The following is a 24,377-nucleotide window of genomic DNA, read 5'->3' on the forward strand; positions in this document are numbered from 1 at the left end:
CTGCTAATCCAGGAAAGTTCCCCACAGGACCCTCCCTTCATTTGACAGAGGAAATTATTTGCTAGCAAGAGAAGGCTGTCATTCAGAGCGTCTGAAAATGTACAGAAAATATTATTTTTTCATGAAAACTAAAAAAGCATGGAATAAAGTGGAAACTTGCTGTAAAAACTTAATTAATTTCTATGCAATTAAGGGTTTTAATTCTTATTTTAAAAGACAGTGTGGATGATTCGGAGGTTAGGTCACAGTGACCTTCTCATCACAAAATGTGACAAGAAAAGCAGTCATCAGCATATTGATAATGCAAGTCAAAGTATGATCTATCTATTCTGTCGTTAAGATTGTTGTTAAACACAGTAGTTCTTTGCTAAGTGATTTGACCCAAGAACAGTTATTTTGCCAACACATTAATCATTATTCAGTTGCCAGCACTCCATGCTTTCCTTCTGAACTTTTTCTTTTCTTCTGAAGTTTGTTCACAACACATTTTTGTAACACTAAGTGGAATGTATGTTCTTCAGCTGATATACAGTGTGATTACCTTTAAAATAAAATTATATATACATATATGTATGTATATATGTATGTATATATGTATACACACACACACATTTTCAAAAAGACACTCCTGAAGCACAGACTAATTAGATCATAAGTCAAGGCTTATCTACCAACAACCTTCACCTATAGGAAACTACAGAGTAAGTTTGCATTATGTTACAGATTTCTCACCTTTTGGGAAAATTACTAAAACAATTTTCTTCACATGACAGTTCAGGGAAACTGCTCCAAGTACTAATTTGAGAAATACAATTCTTAATTAGCCACTTTCAGCAGACAGTAAACCACTACACTCCTTTTTGAAACATCTAGTAGGGAGCAAAACAATGTAGTCATCTAGTGGAAATAATGAATGCCCTGCCATTGGAGCAATTTAAAAATAGCCTGAGAAAAAAAAAAAAGAAAAGAGACAGAAAGACCCAGTTTGAATCATAAATATACTATTAAAGATGAATTACACGTGCAGCTGGTATGCACAGCTACATACAGGCATCAGCTGCAGCTGAGGTGTGACACATCCCAGGCAGCAGAGACTGTTTCACACACATGAACACTTGTTTTGGGTGATGATGATGCCTGAGGAAGTCAGAGCAGCAATGGTCACAGGATAAACGTTCCCTTGATTTTTAAAGACTCATTTGTTTATACTGCACCTTCAAAATCGATAATTGACTGCTAAGATATGCCCAATTCTACTATAAACAATGCCAAAACAAAACCATTCTCATGATGTCTGAAGTCAGGACATAAAGGAACTCTCCACAACTTTCTTTTCCTTTTTATTTGGCTGTCTAGCATCAGAAGGAAAGGCAAGCTCAAGGGCTCTGCTGTTGCTTTTGCCACTCTCAAAAGTGCCCCCAACTCTTCAGGTTGGATTTTAAACTGAGCCAAGAGCTTGTGAAGCCCTGGAAGAAGGAAGTCACAGCAGGAAAATAAGTCCTAGCTGGTTTCTCCAAGACAGTAAATCATATTGTACTTTTAGGAACATCAAACCAAGCATGTATTTCTACTTCCTCATCATGATGAGGTTACAGTTAAGCAAGATGGAATTTTCTGACATGAAAATCACCTGGCAGAAAGTCAGTTGTGCAGTTGTGCACAAATATGCATGGACTTCCCAGACCCCTGCCTGTGTGCAATGCCTTGCAGGGGAGCAGGTATCAGTCCAGCAATCACAAACTCCCTAAGGGCCACTGGCAGAGCTGAAAAGCTCAGACAGATGTTGCTAAAGCTTTATGGGACTTACTTAAGGGAGGCAAAGCAAAGGAAAAATGCCTTCTCATTAGAGGGTTTTAAAGTAGCTTCTTGCACAGATAGGTCAAGTGTGACAGTCTGGGCACCTTAGCCAAGGTCTGGGGTCTAACATCACCTAGGAAAGCTCTACAGCATCATGTTTTCACCTATTTGTCTGGGTTGTCTTAGACTACACTGCTCAGAGGATGTCATTTTGTGATACTGTCTCAGGGTACATGTGTTTAATAACATGGATATAATGTCACACCAAGACACTGCCTTTGGCAGTCTGCAAAAAATAACCGAAGATGAGATAATATGAGCCACAACTGCACAGCACCAGGCAATAGGACAAGTAGCCTGAAACCAGAGATGTGCAATGGCAATTCTCTCTGGCTCGATGGTAAAAACCTTCCCCAACTCGAAGCTGCTGCTTTGAGTGGCCAAGTGACAGTGAAAGCTCCCAGCTCATGCTCAGGGACTGTCCCTCTGCCCTGAGCACTGCTGTGGCCACTTGCCAAGGGCCCTGCAGTAGCCTGGAGCACTCATAAGGCACACCCATCTCTAGAGCAGGACTCAGGTTGGTGCACAGCAAGGAAGAACATCACACTGCCAGCCACATTATGGTCTAAAGCAACAGAGCAAGACTGCCACTCTACTCACTATTTACTGCTCCTCTTTAGCCAACACCTAAGTAGGAATTTTCAGGAAAAAAAACCTCAAGTGAAATATTTGAGAAAACATTGCTAATTAATTTTATCTGAAAGATGCTACAGAAATGTTAAATGCAAGTCATTGCTTTGAAGCAGAAATTAAGAAAGTTTAAAAGCAGTTGTGATGCAATCCTACAGTAATTTGAGGAGAAAGTTTCCTTCACACTTCTAGCATCTCTGAAATTCTTCAAGTTCAAGTCAGTTTTGCCAGCACCACGCCCAGCCTGGTTTGTCTTTGTGACAAGTGTTCTGAGGCCCAACACATGGAGAGCTAAACCCCAGGTCTGGTTACAGCCATGGCTTTGAGGAAATTACTCTCTTTCTGCAATAGGTTGTGGGGCTATTCTGAGGTGATACACACCATGAAGTTACTACACTTCAGATGTATTATTAATAGCACAGCTCTATTGATCCCATAAAACTTTCTCTAAGTATAGGGTGATGTGAATTAATAGCCTTTACCTGGTGCTAGGGGGCATGCAGACACGCTATAAATTAGACTGTCCCTGCCCCAAAGTGCTCACAAACCAGATTAGAACAAGATGCAGCAGGTGGAGGAGACGGACTTGCGGGGAGGGAGGAGGAGGAAGTGGAAAGGCAAGCAGCATTACACATGAAGAACTCTTTGCTCAGCAACAGCCAGGCATTGCCAGCTGGCAGGGATCTGCAGCATCAAAGATGAGTCTACCTAGGGCCTTAACGAAGGTTAAGGAAGTGACTGTTTTAAGGGAGTTTCCCTTATGTATGTATAAGAAATAGCCTGTGGGTAAAGCATGTGGTGGTTGTGGGTGAAGCAGACAAGTAGGCAGCTCTGTCCTCCCAGGGGTTGGGTGCTACTGCTGGTCTACTGGGTCAAGAAAACTGGGCTGTGCAGTGTGCTTGACTGTCTCCCATTCACTCAGATTCTCCTCTCTGTCTGAATTTCTACCTGGAAGACAGTGAAATTGTCTCTAGAGGTGATAATGATATCATTATAAAAACACACAAAAGACATCTCAGCATTTCACGATAAATTCAAGCCAAGTGAACTTGCCAACATGCCACACTCCATGGTTCCCCTTTGAAATAAATGGCTTTATGCACTTCAAAGAGGGCTTTGTTTCACTTGTTTAGCACAAGATGCAAATACCTTGTCAGACTGAGCAGGAGAGAAAATGCACTTTGCACATGGGGAGCAGAAATACCCAACCAGCCACTCAAAGGGGAATGATCTCAGGTTTGAGAGGCAGGGCAGGTAGGGGAGGCACTAGATTTCTTCTATCTAGTTTATTCTACTTTTAATTAAAATTATTTTCAAAATTGAATCACCTTGCAACAAGAGCAGCAAAGATATTTAGATCTATTTTCTGAAGGGGTTGCCTTGCATATATAAAGCCAGAGTGGGAGAACTGAATACAGAAACGGGAGCATGGCCATGACACAATTTTCCATTTCACAAACTAAGAGCTCAGATATTTTTATTTTTCTAGAAAAAACTAACACTTTTTTAACAGTGATACAACTGACACATGGGAGAGGATCTTCTAACACTCCCTTGGTGAAGGGGGACAGATGTTTTGAGCTACTCTAGCAGAGAACTCATGTCCATGCTGCAAAAACTGCTCAGGCCCCTTACAGCAACTCCCAGGCAGAAACACATCTCACATCTCCCATCTCAGTGCAGGATACAGCTGAGGTAGATCACATCAAATCTGTGCCAGAGAGGAGATTATTTTGTCTGGCAAAAATTAACCATTACCTCAGAGCTCTACAATTAGCTTAAGCAGTGTTTCTGAAAAGTCCACCGATCAGCTTGCTTGTTAGCAGAATTCTTGCTCCTCATCAGGAATTACCCTTTGAGCCAAGGTCTCAGAATTGACCACACAGGACTGCAAACACACATTAGTTTTGATGCTGACCAGAGCAGGGAGAGGTGACAGGACAGACCCTTTAGAGGACACAATACACTGGAGGCTGCTCCTCCCTGGGCTCTCCTTTGGGGTGGATGGCTGAAAAGGGAGTGGGAGGAATATAAAATAAAATTCACCTTCTTCCCAGCTTCTCCCAGGTACTAAGAAGTTGTCTTCCTTAAGAAAGCAAAAAGATCTTTCTGTTCTGACTCTGGCCCTGTTTCAGCAGAGATTGTCCAAACTGGGAACTAAAACAAAATCATGTGGTATTGTGAAAATATGGCAATATCTAGGGGAGTTACACATTGGAGACCCTAGAGTAGGAGAGGTTTTTGAATAGCAGCTGATGAACCTAATGCAGGAAAGAAAGAAAAAAATTGTACACATTTGAGCAGGATATCCACTGACACAAAGAAAAGTTGAAGGCTGGATTTTCCCTTTACTTGCCAGTTCTGCAGGGCATATAAGAGAGATCAAGATCAAGACACTCCACAAGTGGGAGAAGTTACGCCATCCTGAAATTGATTTACTCCTGATCTGGCATCTGTTCCAACCACCTACTTTTGTCAGGGGTCTCTCCACCACAGCACAGGTATTTGAAATCATTATTAACTTTCCTGGGCAAAGCAGAATAGCTTGCAGGATTCCAAAAATTTTAATCTGGGGCTGTCTGAAGAGAGGCTGAAGGGGTTGACGCCTTTCATCTTAAATTTAATAAGGTAGTGGCTAGGGTTGGCACTGCCTATCCTCTCTACTCTCCAGGCATTTCACTCCACACCTACAATTTACTGGAGCTGTTCCACAGGCTTTGCCTTTCCCAGGCACACAAGTGGTATAACTGAGAGGACAAAGAAAAAGAACTTGGTATTGTTTTGGAAACACTCCCAGTCCAAACACCAGTTTCATTCCCCAGCTGCCCTCCCCATGATGTAATGGCCACTGCTTATGCACTGCAACTGTGTCTAGAGCCTCTCAGAGCACCCTGCCTGGGCTGCCCTCACCTCACATGCACTCAGGCTCAGGAATGTTCTAACAGCAACAACTTCCCTCCACCTGCTCAAACTTGGCACCTCTGTCTCTTCCATCCCAAAACAGGACAGGGAAGTTCTCATGTATTCCTTCCCAGACGTTATCTGGCTCAGCACAGTGATGACAGAATTGACTACAGATCTATTATGAAATATGGAAACATTTCAAACCTCCTTTTCCAACTTTAATGTGTGCATTATAGCTGCTGCAAGTACTCTGTTTATCCTAATAGAGTTCCTTATTTATTGTTTCATCCAAAAATAAAATTATGGAAATGGTTTTAAAGAGAAAAATATGTTTCATGTGTCTGTCTCTGCAGCCCTCTTCTCTGCACTGGAAGGAAAGGGCTGCAATTCTGGCACACTGTGGGCTCAATAGCTGCACTTCAGTGCAGCTGCCAGAAAGGATATACTCAAGAATAGAACTAAACCTTAACATTTCGCCATACTTCTTCCAGCCAAAAGCTTCCTGTACATAATCCTGTGCGGCAGGTAAATGCTGCGAGTCAGCTTCCTGAGTCTGTATCTGGTTTTTATTAGAGAGAGCCCCCAGAAACTTCCACTTCCTATTCACAACATCCATACAGGATAACCTCAGAGGATAACCCAGAGAGAAACAGGAGCTAAACCCTGCTTGGACTAAGTGTCACTTGGTAGTTGATCTGAATGAAACACAGCTTTTCTTCTTTGCTTCTTTATATACATTTTTAAGTCCCTGTAATGGATACTGAAAGGTGCATCAGGTGCCAGCCTGGCAACTCAGGATCCACAGTTGTCTCTTTGCCCACAGGGCAAGTAGCTTCTATGAACTATTTCTCAAAATTCACACTCTTAATTGCAATTCTAGACACTGTTGATCTTGCAATTGTTCTGTAACATAATCAGCTCAAAGTGGAATGGCTGAGACCTTAAACCTCATTTATAAATAACAGCAGATGCAAAATTTGCATCAGAATGGTAAGAGGTTGATGCTGCTGTTGCTCATTTACTCAAAGCCATGTCAAAAGGATTCCTACAGCTGCCTAAAGACTTCTTCATTTCCTATTTTCTTTTACCTGTGAGCCAAGTCCTGGCCTAGAAAGTCAGAGGTTCCCTCAAACAGGACAAGCACAGATAGGGTGACTGCAGGAATTCCAGGTTCCCAGCTGGAACCTCCATGTCACGATGCTGAGGCCAGCTGCAGGCTTGAAAAGTGGATGCTTACTGCAGCAGTAGGTAATTCATGAATATTTGGCTCCCTGATGTATATTTCTTGAATAAATAAGGTTTTGGCCTGTGTCAGTGGGGGGAAAAAAAAAAAAAAAAAGGGAAAGTTCCTACTGTATATTCTGAAAGACAGCATGACCTTGAGGACAATTTATTTCAAGAGGAAAAGCACGGTAAGACTTCTCACAGAGTGCTCAAAGAAGCAGCCCCTGCTCATTCCCCAAATATATTCAGAACAGAGGCAAACACCTCTTGCTGCAATTCAAGGCTGCCTGAGTTTTCACCTGTAGATACGCAGATAAACTTATATCATCAGCTTCCAGGTTTCTGTGGGCTGGGATGTCAGCAGCAGCTACAGTGATTTAGTGCAGCAGCTCCAAATGGATTAAATCAGAGTAATTTGAATTTTACCCAGGCTTGTCATATAAATCTCAGAAACCACTGTCTTGCATAAAAACTTCCTCTCGATACTCCTGAGGAGTCATGATACAAACCAAAAATTTGGTTGTAAATGAGAAACAAAGATTTTTTAGCATGGAAAACAGAGGCAGCACAAACAGCACATTGGGCTGAAAAATCTTACTTGCATTATGGTAGCAATTTTCTGTATTTTATGAAGTATATTTTTTTCAGTTTTTGATATATTATCATGCATCTTATGGCATATTTTTTTAAAATTAAGTAAGTTTTAATTTGAGTGATTTCCACTCAAATGGAATATTCTTCAAATATCCACTCTTCAAAAATGAATGCTACTGCATAACAGTGTAGAATATTTTAGTAAGTTCAATACCACTAGAATGTTCCCTGTGTGCACATTCAAATACCTTTTCTATTTAAGAACCTCCTTCTAAGAGTGGCATAGCAAAAAGAAATTTGCTGCTGGCTTCACTGATGTCAGATTTTGGTTTCTGTCTTGAGTGATACAAATGATCTGTGATTTTATGGTCCCCAAAGTCTAACTACATCTTGCATTTATTTTAGCACTGCCCGTGTAAGGATATTTGAATCAATTTAGTGGAAGGACTGTTATTGTTCCTTTAAAAACAAATTAAAATGACTATGAACAATAATGTATTAGATGAATGACCTTTTCTTCATCTGTGTAGGATTTAGACAGAAACACACATGTATCAACAAGTTCTTCCATGTTTCTAATGACATTAGGACATCCTCCATGGATTAGATTTACTCTCTGGTCCTCAAGTAAAGCTGCCATTTGCCTCACATGAGTGACATGTCATCATTCCTGATCCCATTTCTCTGTAAGTTACTAGACATCAAAGGCTTCTAGGTCCAAATGCTTCCTGAAAAGGAATTTTAGCTTCACTTTTGCCAGTATTGAACTTAGACTAAAGACTTTTTTTTCATGTAAAAACTCCTACTCAAAAAAGGACTGCAAAAAAATTTTAAATGTAATGAAAACCATCAAAGAAAACCTTTTGGTTTTTACAAGTATCTGTGATCTTTTCCACAGCAGCATTTACTCAATTTCTCTTTTTATTTTTTTTGAAAAATCTCAAAAAACCAAAAAAATCTTTCTGCTTAGTTCCACAATTTACTCCCTCTTGTATTCAGACTTGACTAAGCACAGTCTGTCAGAGATTGTTGCCACCATTCTGCCACATCCACACAGGCTGGTCCCTCTCACCTGCCACTCTAGCCTAGGGTTTTCTTCTGAATCCTATCACACATCCCAAAAGGACCAGGAAGAGTTAATAACAGCTCACAGCACAGCTTAGCCAGTCTCAGGACAAATAATTAAGGTTGCTAAATGCAGTTACTTTTATTTCAGTGAGACCAAGTGGGGAGAAGAAACTCAGGTGCAGACTTGACTTAATTTCATGGTGAAGGCAAGTCCTCAGCAAAATGACATCCAGGTGTAGGTGTTTCCCTTATGTCACCCCTTATGTCACCCTTTATGTCACCTCTCCCAGGAGGCTGTTCAAAGTCCCCCTGCACTCAGACTGCCTTCAGAAGGTCAGTGAACACACAACATCAGGTGTTTGCCTATAGTATATTCCTATACACTGGAATAATCATGCACTCATTTCTTTGGTTTTTGAGGTGGATATGACAGCACCTGGAGGAGATACTCATCTGTCTACCTAACAATCAGAAATACCTTATAAAAGATGTCTGAAATGAATGCATTGTGAAAGTAAGAAGGGAAAACATAAATATTCTCATTAATTCATGTGTACATACACCAAACTTTACATAACATGCCGAGCAGTTGGAAAGATGCCTGCAGATGTAATTGCATTGCTGTGTGAAGAGCATTTACACTCTCTCCTCTCTGCTTTCTCCATTCATTTCAGTAATTACATGTAGAGAAGCAGCTAACACACTTGTAATTAAAACCAGCAGTGATGGATTTTTAGGTGTTTTAATACAAGAGAATTGACATAAAAAGCAAGCAGAGTTAGCAGGAGTGGATAACTACAGACATATAAAACAGTGCAAGCCCCAGGAGAAGCCTGTGCTGGAGTGCCCAGAATGTCCTCATGAAGACATGGATGTGTGCAGGCAATGGCAATCAGACCTCTTCACCTTCAGTGTTTGCTAAAATATATTCCATCACAAGACCTGGAACTGTGTTTTACTGCTGGAGACCTCTTGTTTCTGACCACCAAACTCAGGATTTAAAACAGTTGCTGTGCACAATCTACATTGCTTCATTTTTTATCCATTCATTTGGCATTTTATTGGCAAAGGCTGTTACAGTTATTTCAGTTTGGTGGGTGGAGTTCCTATGAAAACTCCAGATCTTTTCATTCAGATGATGAATAGTCATGACTTAAGCCACCTGAACCAGGCAGACTTTCTTGCCCTTTCTTTCCCTTCCCTACTACTCAAGCTGTGCAGAATGTCATATTTGATGTGCAAATAGTATTCTCACAGAATCACAGAATATTCTGAGTTCTCTTTAATTTTAAAATTAAAATCAGACAATGTCTAAGCTTAATCTGCAAGGCCCTGAACTGAAGTATGGCATGCTTGCAGCCCAAATATCAGCAACTCACACAAGGACTAGTCTGATGGCAGAAAGTAGGAACAGTAATTGAGCAGTCAAATCTTTCCCTGGCAGCTTTTGCCTCAACGTAGTCCAGAAACTAACTTTTATAAATGTGTTTTCTCAGGCAATTTACAAGAAAAAAAACAACAAACCAAGAATGTACTTCTAGGCTTTTTCTATGGCCATCTGAGCAGCTTTGCAGCTTCCTCCAAACTAAACCAGCAGGGAAAGACCTCAATCCCATTAATACTCTATTCTTTCAGCAAGAACAGAAACATTTGAGACAGAGAGAAAACAGAGCAAAAAAACCTTGTTTTAGTAGTGAAAACAAGTGAAATGGGTAGTGAAATTCCTGGTTTTGGCAGTGAAAACAAGTGCCCCATGGCTCCAGCTCCAGCCTGACACACAGCACTGCCGACTGGCACCTGCTCTGCACTCATGCAGCCATACACGTAGAGGCAGGCAGCAGCATTTGCTGAAGCTCATTCGTTCCACATGTCAGCAGCCAGCTCTCAGCAGATTCCCAGATAGCGTCGTGGAAAGCCGAGTTTCAGCTCGGCGGCGCTCAGCGATCCCAGCAGGCAGCCTGCCTGCTCTGAGCGGCTCTGAGCTCTCCTGGCCAAAGTGCCACTTCTCTGCTGTGCCATCCCCTCAGCCACCATCAGCTCCTGCACCCCAAGGGGGAAAGTGACCCCTGCCTGGCCACTGATGGACACAGCCTTGGACACAGAGAGGAGGACAGTGGCCTAAGGGCAGCACTGCAGCCATGTGCGCTGACCAAGGGAGGGACGGAAATGTGCTCGGTGGGAGCTGAGCCTCCTGAGGTGAGGTGGAAATCCTCCTGGAGAGGTCAAATCTCTGGATATAAGGGTGCCCAGAGAGCCAGGCCAGCCCTGCAGTTTTCAACACCCTCCCAGGCCATGGGTGGACAGGATCAGTGTGCACAGCCACAGTCAATGTGAGCCCCAAGCCCCCACAGCTCCAGGACTCAGAAACCTCTGCTGTATTATGACAATATAGCTGCCACTGAAAGAGAACTCATGTAAGAGTAGAGGACAGAAAAGAGCTCTGCCCAAGGCAGCATGAAAATTAGCAATAGCAGGTCTCTCTGATGAGTTTCTCCCCCTCCCAGGAGACACATCAAAGGCAGATGAGGAGATCAGTCCGCAGCAGCGAGCCTGCTGGAGCCCGCTTGCTCAGCACGGCAAAATTAATTAAGAGGACGGGAGAAAGAGCCAATATGAGTCTGATTCTGTCAGAGAGCATGGCACTGACAAACGGCGAATGCTAATTCAGGAGTTTTTAGTTTCTTTCACACCTGCCAAAGAGGGAAACAGGAGCATGATTCAGATTTGAGACACACTGGATTTGGATGCCCCTGACGTGTTGCATGATACCACATCTACCACTGCTTCCTGGAAGGCTACTAAAACTAACCCAAAAGAACCTCAGCCCTGTGATACATGCTTTAAGGAAAGCACATCAGTGTGTTGGTTACTGCTGTTAGAGAGAACAAAGCCAAGGTGAAGCCTCACACAGAGAAGGAGAAGCCACAAACAGGGACCTCTTGCTATCATGGAGCATCTTACTAGAACAAGATAGGCATAACCAACAAACAACTCAGGAGAAATTAATTCAATTGTAGTTGACATAATAAGCACTGAAACATTATTACTGCTTTTCTATGAACACTACGGGGTTGGAAATGTGAGACCCAAATTATCAGGAAGAAAATAATATGAAATGGAAGACTTAAAATGGAGGATTTCCAGGCATTCAGGTGCTGTAGTAGGGAGTCCCTGGAAATGCTCATAAAATAATTATAATAAAGATGTAAAGCCATCAATCCAGGGGTATTGTTGCTCTACTATTTTTTCTTGCTCATAATTCAAACAGGAGATGAAGCATCCAAGCCCAATTTGGGACTAATAATTTCTAAATAAAAGATAAATATGTCAATGTTTCATAAACAGAAAGGAGAGCATGACATTATAAATAAGTTTAATATCTGTGTTATTGTAAAGTTTATCTGGTTGAGCTCCTGCCCTTTGCCAGTTGCTCCTACTCATTATGTATTCAGGTGCATTAAAAATTCCTTGGAAAAGGGACTTTCTTTGTGCAAGAAGAGCTCCTGAACCACTGTTTATGGAGTGCTCTGCAGCCCTGAGGCACAGCTCCACTGAGTCAATTGCCTGTGAATATTTAGAGAACAGCCATTATGCTGCATCTACTCAGTGGGTTTTTTTTGACCACACGAGAGGTGCGTCAATCTGTGTGTTCCCTTCTTTTTTTCCTGATCATGGATATTCCAATCATAGCTCTCAAACCTACACCATCCAGTCAGTCTGAAGAGCTCCCTGATACCTTTTAAACTTATGTCCAAAACTGGGTGAGAATGATATTCCAACAGCTGGCAGCTCTTGACAAGCAGGCAGAGACATAACCCAAGAAACTGGTCCACTAGTGCAACACTTTCTAGGGCCAGGTGAATGACTATCAAGTTACCATCTGCCCAGTAGTTAAGCAAAGTAGTGCCTGTTTCATCTGGAGTATAAAAGGTGCTTTGTTCAACTCAAATAGAATCACCTATCAGCAATGTACATTAATAACTGATAACATAAATATCCAGTGCATTTAATACTATCAAACTAATTATGTGTTGGTTTGCCAGGAATAAAGGTGAGCTTAAAAAAATCCAAGATGACATGATTACCACTGAGTAAGACATTCTTGCTCATCCTGAACACAAACTAAAAGCATAGGTGACTGAGACAAGTCACCAGGCTGGAAGCCAAACTTATTTCATGCAGTGAATTTGTGGTAAAAATTCTAATGAACTCATATTGACAAGCTAAAGCAGTGCTCCTCAGGCCAGAGGTCTTCAGCTCAATCTGAGGCAGATGTGAAAGTATTAACTTGTTGAAGGGTCACTCAGTGCCCACCATGTGCATTCCTGCTGAAGCTAGCATTGCAAAAAATGTTGACTGCCATGAAAAATGGCCATTTTGAAGATTTTGCAGTCCAGATGCAAAAGAAAAAAAAAATATTACTTGCCACCCTTACTGTAATGGTACTGAAGAAAAAGCTTATTCAACACATGTACCTGCTCCACTCAGGCAGAGAAATTCTCTGAGCCTGAAACACTGCATGTACCAACCTCTCATTCCCTGTGAGAGAGCTGGAGTTAAATGGGGTCAGAGCTACATTTGCTCTGGGGAGAAGAAAGGCTCACTTTGAAGACAGGCTGGTTACCCTGTTTTTCTTCCTACACCACAGCTTTCAAATTGCAGCTTGAACTTGAAGGGAGTTGTTCCCACAAGCTCTCCAGCCCAATGTCTCCACCCAAGAGGCTTGAGTAAATAGCAGAAGCTCTGGATATGAATCAGATGGAAAAGATTCATGCCTCTCTGCTAGGTCTGAGTTCAAAGGCATCCATGGCTGAAAAGCTAAATCAAGATCACTATCTGCATGTGAGGGGAGGATGGAGCACTCAGTACCAATGAACTGCTCACCCTTACATGCTCAGATATAGCAGGTTGTAAGTCTCATCCAGCTGAAGAAGTTAGGTACTGTTGTACATAACACTGAGAGAGGTGGGGAACTGTGATTGTTTTGGGAGACTTTCTTTCCTCTGTTTCCTGTCTCTTCAACTGCCTCTAGCTGAAAATCTTGCACCTGACCTCTCAGTATGAACACTCAGCCTCACAGCCAGAGGAAGACCACAGATGATGCAGAATGTATGACAGAGCAGAGAGCTCAGCCTCAGATCCATGGCAGACATCCTTATCCTCCTCGTATGTGCCAAGACAGAGCAACCTCTCATCAGGCACAGTGGGCATGATCCATTCCTGCTGTGCACACAGCAGCCCTGGGCTCTCTCCATGACATTTTGCTCATTACACCTGTGGAAAGCATATCATGCCATGATGAGCTCATGTATAAATGGCCACAAATAAGAGATGAAATGATGCACAAGGGGAAGGATGTGTCCTAAATGATGCAGTATCTCAGTGTCAGTGCTTGGCTGAGAACAAAGGTGCCTCTGAAGACCTACTGATCAGTGAGAAATCTGTTCACCTGTGACATTTGTGCAGCTCATAGCATCTATGTCTCTGTTCCCCTGTTAGGCACAGTCCTAACTCCTCACCAGCACAGGTACCCCACTTGTGAGCTGATGCTGGAATACAGCTAAAGCCCACAGCTAGGGTGTGCCTGTACCTCCCTCTGTGAAGTTGTCTGGTTTATTATCTGTAAAACAGAACACCTGGGAAGATGAGCCAAATAGTATTAGATATAATCAGAAACTTTCTGTCTTCAGGAGCCACCCATGTGCACACCTTCCCTACCAGCTGTGGAGTGAACCTGCTAACAATTCTATTAATAACGAGCAGTATAAGTAGGTGAACTGGATGAACTTGTGTGAAAGTAAAATCCCCCGAGGTAGATTGGTTGCTCTGTTCAAAGCAAACAGATAACTATCCCAGGCTTCAGGCAACTCTCCCCCTTTCCCACCTCCTCCTTTGGGGCATCTCCAGACATGTCCAGGGTGGTGCAGCCTGTCTAACAGACATTTAATCGGTGATTTATAAATTTAAAATAAGGAGCACAAAGCCACCAATGACCCTGGGAAATGCCAAGTGCCAGAACTTCCTCCAAGGACTCTCCTGTGTATTCACCTTCACTGTGCATGCCACTGTTGGTACACCAGAGTAAAACTGTTTGTCTCTCAGAGGGTTGTGTCCTCAGCTGTCTGAAGTCCCAAGCTACCTGCAGTCCCACTGCCTGTGAAATCACACGGTGGGGACTGACTGGCTTCAGTTGAGCACAAAGCAGCAATGCCTACAACACACTGTCTTCTTGCAGGCAGAGCTCATCATTGACTGAGTGCAAGAGAACACCACCAGAACCCATTGCCAGCTGCCTGGTGATCCCTGGGGACTTGTCACTCCTGGTGCCACACCTGAGTTTTGTGTCAGTGCAGGGAAGAGCAAGGGACAGACAGTTTTGGGGGTTGTAAAATAATTTTGAGGCATTATATACTCATACATGCAGTAGCATCTCTGGAATAAAAAACCCCCTTTCATTCTAATTTACTGATTTTTCAGAATGCAGATGGATTCAGGTGAAAAAGTGGGACTTCAGGCTCTCTGCCACTTAGCTGGCTTTCCAAGACCATTTGAAAATCATGGAAAAGAAGTAATGAAAAATATTAAAATGATACAATAAATAATATTGCTGTTTACTACATAAATTGGGAGCAACCAGAGAGGAGTGCAAAAATCATAGAAACGTAGATTAAAAATAAGTTCCTTTGCATTGGGAACTCTCAGAGAACAAAGAAAATGAAGGTAAAACCAGAGGTGTAAATCCTCTGAGAAAAAAGGAAAGGCAAGGAACCATGCAGAATATTTCTATATTATTGAGTGCATTAGGACAGGAAGGCAGGAGGGACCAGCATAAAGATTTTCAAGGAATCCCTTAATACTGCAGTAAAGCAAACTGTAATTTGATTTCTCCCTTGGGCATGCAGTCCCTATCCTTGACTAACAGCACTTTCACCTGGGGAGATGTTTGTGCTGCTGCAAGGAGGATGCTGAGCTTGCACAGGGAGGTGTCAGTAAGGCTGACCAGCTTCAGTCCTCACATACCCCTGACAGTACAGCTGGCTGTAGCACTCGTGATTTTTCCACCTACACCAAACCCATCAAATCAGCATTTCTTCTCAATAGAGGGTTTAGATTTCCCTCTTATGTTAGGAAATAACTTTGGGCTCCATTGTCAGTGCTCTCCTCATGGCACCATTACATCACAACTCAGTGCTCTTATGCTAAATTGTGCCATGGTTCTGTCCTATGGTATGTTTGTCAGTGTTCAGGAAAAATAATTCTTTGTTTCTGTGCACCAAAAAAAAGGGAAAGGTGTGTGTGATTCTTCCTTTGTGTGAGGATATGATTCACGGATGGCATCTTTTATAAACACATCATGTCCTCCACCTAAAGGTGCTATGTGCTCCAAAACAGCCAAATATATTAGCATTCTTTAACCATAACTTTTGAAGTCGGCATTTGACTACTTTTGCATTTCTTCCAGGTTGTAGTTAGACAATTCCTAATTCTATGGGGAAAGCAAAGACTATAAAATGCCAGAGCTTCACTCTGCTGAAATAACATTAGTGAAATATCAAGTTCTTTATGATGTCATGAGGGATTCCTTAATATGACTATAGCCTCCTAATGACATCATAAAAAACAACTGCAACATAAGAACACAGCCAAGGGTCATCAATCAGCCCATCCTCTCTCCTACTCACCAGAGGCAGCAGCCCAGCTTGTTCCTATCTGCTTTTTATGAGCAGTGCTGTCCTCTGAATAGCACAGAGAGAAGAGACTAATAATCATACAAATATCGAGGAGAGCGGTCAATCATCACCTGAAATGTTCAGTACACCTGAGGGAAATTCGGGTGCTGCAGCCTGGAGAGTCTGCAAGTTTAGCATGTAGAAGAGACAACATTACTGCCTTGGAGGTGACCTGGCATTCTCTGGGCAACAGGCAACACAAGTTGCTAATTCAGATTTTTTGTAAATGTGGGAACAATGGGACTGAAAAGTGAATTCTGTAGTTGCTCTCTTTATCCTCTAGCTGTAAGCAAAAGCTTTTTCCATGTTGGCCAGATAGCCATCTACATGTTCTCTAGTGCAGTGACCACACTGAGAGGGTTTGCATCTTCCAGCTGAAATGGGTGATGCTCCAAATGAGACACAGTGACAGCCAAACCCTCTCACAAGAAGGGAAACAGCCTCCTCCACTTTTGAAAACACAGAGTTAGAGCCTCATTATATTCTTCTAGGAACACTTGGAAGTTTTCCAGGGTTGGGGACAACTTGAGGAGCTTCCCAGACTCTCATTATAAATCTCCATGTAATGACAGAGATACTGTGGTTTTGAGGGTCTTGGAGGGTGTTTAAAATGGAGCTTCTGCCAGCAGAGTGCTGACCAAAGAAGAGGTTTTTGTCAGATAAGAAGGGGAAGGATCTGATTCCTCACCTTGTTCTCACAATTTTACAAATATTTATGCAATGAACTCCTGACTGGGCAGGCTGTGGTCAGGATACTTCACAGTGGGCTGTAGAAAACCCCCACCTTTGGAGGTATTGGGAAGGGGAATTTGTCACTGCTCTAAAATTAACTGAACCTGGAGATTGTCTCTTGGTTTAACAGTTTTCACAGATGATTTCTGAGATGAAAGTATTGTTTTGACTTTTCTTCAGGGTTCCAGTGTCTCCAGCCAGCCTATGGAGAAGCACACAGCACCCTTCTCCCCTCCCTTCCACACCCTGCAATTGATGCAGAAATGATCTCAGGGTCAAACACCAGGGCAACAGCTCAAAAACTGCTCACTCTGGGCCAAAGGAATTATATCAGTAGTAATGAAAATCACCCCATTCCCAGGCAAGTGAGCAGCAGCCCCACTGCCTTTCCCTGGAGCTTAGAAGTCTCTGTTGCTCTGGGAGGTTTGCATCAGCTTCCTTTCTGCTTGCAGTGCTCTGTTGGCTACCATCTGATGAGTCCCTGCCCATGCCAAATCCTCATCCTTGATGAGTGCTGGGCCAGTCATTTCTGTGTACCAATTAGCTAATAGATATTAGACCACCCTCCTCTTTGATTTATTTCATAACATGAGGTTAAACCAATTTGTGTGTGTTTTAGACACTGTTGAGGAGGTTGGAGGGACAGTCTCTGCACAGGTGTGCAGGATGGGATTGTGACAATGGCAGGGGCAGGATGTTCCCACCCTCACCAGCATGGCAGTTCCTGAAACCAGCAGTTCAAGTGCAAATCTTGCTTACAGCATCCACCTGAGAGCAGCTGCTGTGACCTCCAGCCACGCCCTGCTCAGGATGTCCCACATGGCATTCTGTGCAGGTGGCAGGAGGCCACACTGTTGGTGTCCCTGCTCTCAGCCCAAGCCAATACTCTGCTCAGAAGATCCCCAGCATGTGTCCCAGGAGCAAATGGGCTCAAAGGAGCCACTGCTCATGGACTAACCACTGATTAGCCAAGCCCAAGGGGCCAGCTGACCCCTGACCACACAGCTTGTCACTTCATGTTTTCATGCCTTTTGCATCCTCATCCTTTCAGTCTTGTAGGACCAATGCAACTGCCATCCCATGAAGCCTGATGAGGCCAAATATTTCCAGTACTGCTGCTGCACAGATTGTCTTCCCCAGGGTTTCTTTCAGTTTCTCTTTCTTTTGTTCCAAACAGCAGTCCTGTGCTGAATGGTGCTCTCAGACAGTTCATTAATTTAAGGACACCAGAGCTCAAGCAGATCATTTACAAGTCAGCATGAAGTACAGAAGAAAGGAGGAGACAGTGCTGCTGGCATTTTCAATAAGCAAGATATTCAATAATTTTAATCTCAGTGTAACTCTGCTATTTCCAGATTATATAATCCCACTCTTGAGAGAGGGTTATTTGAGCAGACTGTCACATTAAATAGACACATTTGCTGCATATGTTAATTGCAGTGGAAAGCTGTTAAGCAAATAAGCTTGTTTCGTCAAAATGTTATTCTTTTAGCAGGTCTGTTTCTTTCATGGATCTCCAATTCACAAGCCATGCTCTTCTAGAATGCACATTTCAGTTTAAGGCAAAGAAATGTGTTCACTGAACTGATCAATTTTTTTATCATGCTGACTTTGGTTCAAATTTTAAGGCGTGCTGTGCCACAGAAGTAAATTATTTAAAACAGGTTTATTTCTACAGTAGGATATCAATAGAAAGGTTTGAATCTATACATAGAGAAGGGCTAACAGTGTATTTTCTTAATAGATATTAGCATTAATAAATCCTGCAATGTACTGCCTGACACACCACACTCTAGTACTACCCATTTACTAAGTTGTCTTTATCACTTCAGGTGAAAAGCAACTGTGTACAATCTAAGCACAGATCATATTTATTGTTACTATTTCTTATGCAATAAAATCTCCTTAACTGCATGTTATTTCTGAATAAAATCTAAGGGTTTGATCACGTATCTCTGAATAAATGAAAATAGGAATATATATTATATGCTGCTGCTAAACTCACACATTTTAATTTCTTTAGTCAAGTGAAGGAGGTGAAAAGAAGGAGAAGCCTATGCAAATTGGAATACACACAATCCTCTGACAATCACTTAGTCTGCTGTAAAATCTAGTAATAGCTGGTTCACCTTACATGCAAGGTAGGAGTATCAGTAGTGGAAAAAGAGAGCAGATTGGAAATGGATTGGTTCTGATGTGGTCATTGGTCTCCCTTCAGACAGGAAAAGAATATCAGCTTTGCACACACAAAGCAAAACACTAATTAATGTTTCCAAGCCAAGAGACATTGTGGGGTAGCTGGTGAAAATTTTCTAGGTGTAAAGGAAGTTCTTCTAATAACCTCTGCTTTTTGAAAAGATAAATCTGATCTTCCTAAGCCAAAATTTGCACATTCAAACTCATGCCCAAATTTTAAAAATAAATAAGGAATGTGGCCAAACACACATTCCTTAGGATTCTTCATGGGTACAGAAAAAATTCAGGGGTGTATGTATGTGCAGCACACATCCACACCTGCAAGAATTTACATGGCATTCTTACCTGTAACAGGTGCCAAAGCACCCTCAATCCACATTCACCAAAGTGTTGTTCCAAAACTCTCTTAGCTCTGTTTTTTTGGTAAACTTATGCATCCGTGTTATTTCATTTGCTCATCAGGATCTCAATCACACTCATGCAGTGCTGTCAACCATACCCTAAAGGCACAGTAGTGCTTGAGGTATTTCTGCAATTACAATTTACAGGGGAAAAAAAAATTACTGATGATGCATAAAATCTCAAATGTAATTCAGTCTCTCCAAGAGTAGCCAGGAAGACCATTCTGACTACAGTAACCATTCCACTAATGTCAGCAGCCCTCAGTCCCATGGAGAAGAAGAGCAAAGTGAGGCCAGGTCAAATTCACATGACTGTTTTTCAGAGCAGAAACACATTTAAAAAAGCATATGCAAGCAGCTATAATTTCTCCTTTTGACCATTTCCCTGTATTAACAATGTACATTTGCACTTCATGTAAGAGTCAAGATAAACTGAATATAAAGAAACTACCCAAAGCAATCTCCTTTCACTAGCAATCTGCAGGAAAATGTTTTCTTTAAGTGCCTTTCAATGAACCACATCGAGAAAATAAAGGACATTATCATCTGCAAAACTGTGTGCCTGCTAGCTATATACTGCTTGAGCACAGTATTCATAAAAGGGAAGCATAAAACCCCCTGAACAGCTTTAGGGAGTGCTGGAGCCAAGGCAGAGAGAATAAAAATGGGCTAAATCTGCAGGTGAGGAAGACAGAGACTCAGGAAGATCCATGAGCTTCAAAAATTCAGCAAGGCCACTTAATGAGACAGCACTGTGTAAGCAACCTGTGGGATATCAGAAAGGATATCAGACAAGGCATGAAGGCACTAAGACTCAGTTCTGTGAAGTGAGTCTCTCTTAGATCTTACCTTAGTTAAAAATCCTCTTAGATTTGAATAGAACTTGGCAACCTAGATGGCTAATTCCACTGACATATCATGAGAAACCCTTTGGGATTGTTATCCCTACTGAGCACTATTCCTCAGGCTATAAAGCCTCATCTGAGCTCTCACAACTCCAGGTCTGGCCTTTCCATTTCAGCCATGGGTTGGGTTATGCTCCCTTGGTGTCTTGCAGTATAACCTTCAGCAATCTGGTCAGAGTTGGTCATGCTTTGACCATGAGGTTAAATTAAATGCATCTAGAGGTCTCTTCCAATCTGAATTATCCTGGCTTCCTGTGATTCCAAGGTGATTGAACATATATGTTCCAGAAAAAGGGATGGACCAATTTCCCATGCTAAGCTGTTCCTTGCTCAAGGAGCAGTTCCCTCATAAACTAAGCTAGTTATCAACTTATGTCAAAAGAAGATTTCATCATTAATATAATTTTATAGTTTAACTGATGCAAATACGTGTGCAGCTAACATATGATCTCTTTGGAATCTCTACTGGTCCAACAGCCTTCTCCATGTAGTCCCACAGCCATGGTCACATCCAGCGTCAAGCAACTGCAGGACTTAATCACAAATCCCCCTTACTCTGTCTGAAGCAACATGTTTGGAAATGTGCAAAAGCCTTGTCCTGCACTGCCAACCACAGCCCTGACAAGGTACCATCTTTATGTGTAACACCAACATCTGCTGCTCAGCCAGAGAGACCTCAATTCCTGTGTGCCAATAACTGTGGCAGGAAGGGAAGGGAAACAACTGAAGGCAGTTTCCCTGTGAACTGGTGAGCAGATTCCTGTTCCCCCACAAATGCTGTCTGCATTTTACCTTGGAACATCAAACCAGCATGTGGGGCACTCTAGGTCAGCTTGGAAAGGAGCTGCTGTAGTTAGGGAGCCCAAAGCTCCATTATTTACCAGGTTTGGTAGGATTTGTGGGAATGGCTCCCTGGCCACCCTGCTCTGGGTAACTTACTACCTAGAGCTTTCTCATTACAATAGCTCTGTCTTCCTGCTCAGATAATGTGTTTATTACAGGTTGGAAAGGACTAGTTACCACTTCATAAGTAGAAGGAAACTAGGAAGACTCTTAACACTGATCAATCATCTAAAACCCCACTAACAATATTACAGCTTACCAGAGTTTATCTGGAAAAACAAAAGACTGTGAACAAGGGATAATGCATCTCCAGATGAGGAAAATGCTAAAATGTGGAAGAGTATCTGAATATGAATTTCTGGTGAGAAATACATTTTTGTTTATAGGAATAATATGTTGCAAAATCTTCTGTATTCTCCAGAACTTGTTTCCAGAGCAGCATGTGAGGCTGAGGATCATTAAAAGTTTCTGCCAGCACTAGAACATCTCCTATTGAGTCACAAAATATAAATTGGTCTGTGACAGGAGGAGAGGCAGCAGGGAGTAAAACACACTGCTGGGCGTTGGAGGCTCACAGGTCCTGCAGCCCTCATCTGTTCTTGACGTGTACAAACTTTCTAAGATTTTTTCCTACAACTTCTCATTAGGTTAAGCTGTTATTTGCGTTGAGGATTAAAGAAGGAAAACTGGATGACAAAACCACAAACTATTTTATGTTCTTGTGCATACATAGGACTGCAGAGGGTGCCAAGTCCTTGCACACACCAGGTGAGCAGAACTAAAGCTGGAATGAGACTTTCCTCCAAGATCCTACCTGCACAAGCCCTGTCAGCTTCTCCTGCTCTACCTGCAAGTAAAAGGCACAATCCTCCTCCACTGCATGAGAGATCAGAGAAACACAGGTGTATGTGGATAAACAATTTTAAGGTCTACAAATATATGTTTGACAAGTATGTATTTTGGGGATTTTTTTTCTCTCTGCTGCCACAAAAGGTTATTGCTGACAGCTCTATATGAAAAATTATAGTATCTGTAAGGACAGCACATGAAATTGCATTACAGCTATGATGGCAATAAAAGCAACTCTTTTGATGGAACCTGTTACACAGGGCTTCAAGTCTTGTCAAAAAATATCGGCAGTTTTAGGTTTTCCTATTGCTTGAACTGGTAGAAATCTAGCCAAACTAAAGAAACCAACATGAGGAGTGACTGTGAAAGTCTGTTCTGAGAAGGACATTTGCATGGTTCTTGTCATGCATATTCATGTACCCAAAATCCTTAGTTCAGCTTCTATGGTAGGTGAAAAAATGGGACATGTGGTTAGTGCTGCCTTCCTTGATTTTTACTGAGGCAGATCCTCATGTGACTGAATTACGTGATCAAGAGATAACACTCCCTACATCTCAGCTGAGAATGTCTTCTGCTTGGGAGAACTTCCACTAGAAAGAGAAGTGTGTATTGTGGGTCAAAAGAAAGTCTATCTGGATGAGCTGTTTTGTGTTTCCAGCTCACATAACTGTTCCCTGTACTCTTGGATAAATCACTTATCACCAGGTGTTTCAGCTTCCAACTCCTCACTTTGTCAAGCTCTCACTTTGGGCAAACACAGCACCCACTTGACTTCACCTCAAGGCATTAGTGTACTAGAAAATAAATATTAATAACAATTAATAGTGCTTGGACATGCAAGGCTAACTGTGGCCTGCCTCTGGCTGTCAGGAACGAGTGTTGCAAATTTGCCCACAGAAACTGTAGTTGTGTAAAGCTGCCATAACCACCACACACATTTATCGAAGACACAGTCATGCCACAGCAGCCTCTTCACTTTTCCAGGCTTGTAACTGTTGTCCCAGCTTTGCAAGCTGATTTATCCGCATGCAGTTTGTTTTTTGTGTGTTTAAAAAATGGCAAACACTCTGGTATAAAAGCTATCTGTCAACATATTGGTTTACATCAAACAAAAACCTCTGAATTCATGCCAAATATAAAGCCAAAATTTTTAACAGAGATACTCATAATCTGTGCATAGAAGTAAAATTTGCCTTTTATTGGTGTCAGTAATCAGCATTCACTATATGCAGATGGCAAAATCCTGATAAGCTTTTATTTGATTATTAGTGAATCAAGAATACAGGCATCTTTTTCAAAGGAGTATATAGAATTGTTGATACTTTCTGCCCTTTTCTCCCTATAAACATTTGTCAATTCACTCGCCATCTGCTGCTCTGTGTATACACATGCCCAGGCTAATGTTAGCTGAGGTTGCAATATAGCTATGTTAAATAATTTTATCTGATTTGTTGGATGATGGTATTTCTAATGGAAAACAACATGGTAATTTCAGAGTGTTACTGATTAGATGAAAATGATATTGCATCAAAGTTACTTCCTTAATTTATTCTGAAAAAAACAAGAAGGATTTCTCTATTAAGATGCTTAATTAAAATCTATCTCTCTCCATACAAAATCTTTACTCCAGGTCCTGTATGTGATGTCTGAAAAGAACAAAGACTGATTAGCATCTTTTACACTGCTTTTCTTTTTGTCACTTAGACATTCATTACAGCAATTCTAGACAGGTTTAGAAGGTCTGAGAGAAAGGGTAAACCTGGCACCTTTACAAGGAAGAAGACCCACCAGTGGGACCTCTCCAACTAGCATAGCCTAATCCTCCTTCTATTCTCAAATACCATAACTTAGGGATTTGATTCCCTCAGTCTTGAATCTATAAAAATCTTATTTCTATAAGCTCTTTTCTTGTTCCCCACACAGTCAATAGTGTCATTTTCATTCATATCATTCTGTAGGGAAGTGAGAGGAAGTGTACCAGACAGAACAGAGCTATAAATAAGATCCAGCTACCCTGTTCCAAGTGCAGATTCAACAGCATTCTTTTAAAAACCACAAAAGAACAGCTCAGGAATTATGGGCAGTTTTCTACTTTCTGGAGTTCTGAGAGTAGCATTCACGAGGTGGCCACCCTTTATTACTGATTTTAGTGAATAAAAGATGCTTTTGCTTAAAACTAGCTGTCTGAGTTCAAACAACAGAGCAGGGTCACATTGCAGGAACACTTTACCTCAGGCTTATGAGAAAAGGAGCTCAAGAAGCATAACATTCTTACAAACAAAGGATTCCACTCAGAATTACTTCTTAATACGAAAAGTCTTTAGGTTAAAGATGAAAATCTCACAGCAAATGGATTACTCTTGTTTTCTTACAGGCTTGCTGTGCAACATGAATGATTGATTGCATTACAGCTAGATAATGCTGTGCAATAGTGGTTACATTTT

The 24,377-nt window shown here is 41.8% G+C and overlaps 1 long non-coding RNA gene across 1 annotated transcript in view; it reads right to left on the reverse strand.

The window, feature by feature from the left end:
- Positions 1-24,377, reverse strand: part of LOC146427860 (uncharacterized) — a 148,623-nt gene that overhangs the window by 22,002 nt on the left and 102,244 nt on the right. The window contains exon 4 of the long non-coding RNA XR_014856306.1: positions 19,281-19,464. This is a non-coding gene — a long non-coding RNA (uncharacterized LOC146427860). The remainder of the gene's footprint in view (positions 1-19,280; positions 19,465-24,377) is intronic.

The sequence above is a fragment of the Lichenostomus cassidix genome, chromosome 23, assembly GCF_008360975.1.
Source record: "Lichenostomus cassidix isolate B80296 chromosome 23, HeHo_3.0, whole genome shotgun sequence".
NCBI classification, from domain to species: Eukaryota; Metazoa; Chordata; class Aves; order Passeriformes; family Meliphagidae; genus Lichenostomus; species Lichenostomus cassidix.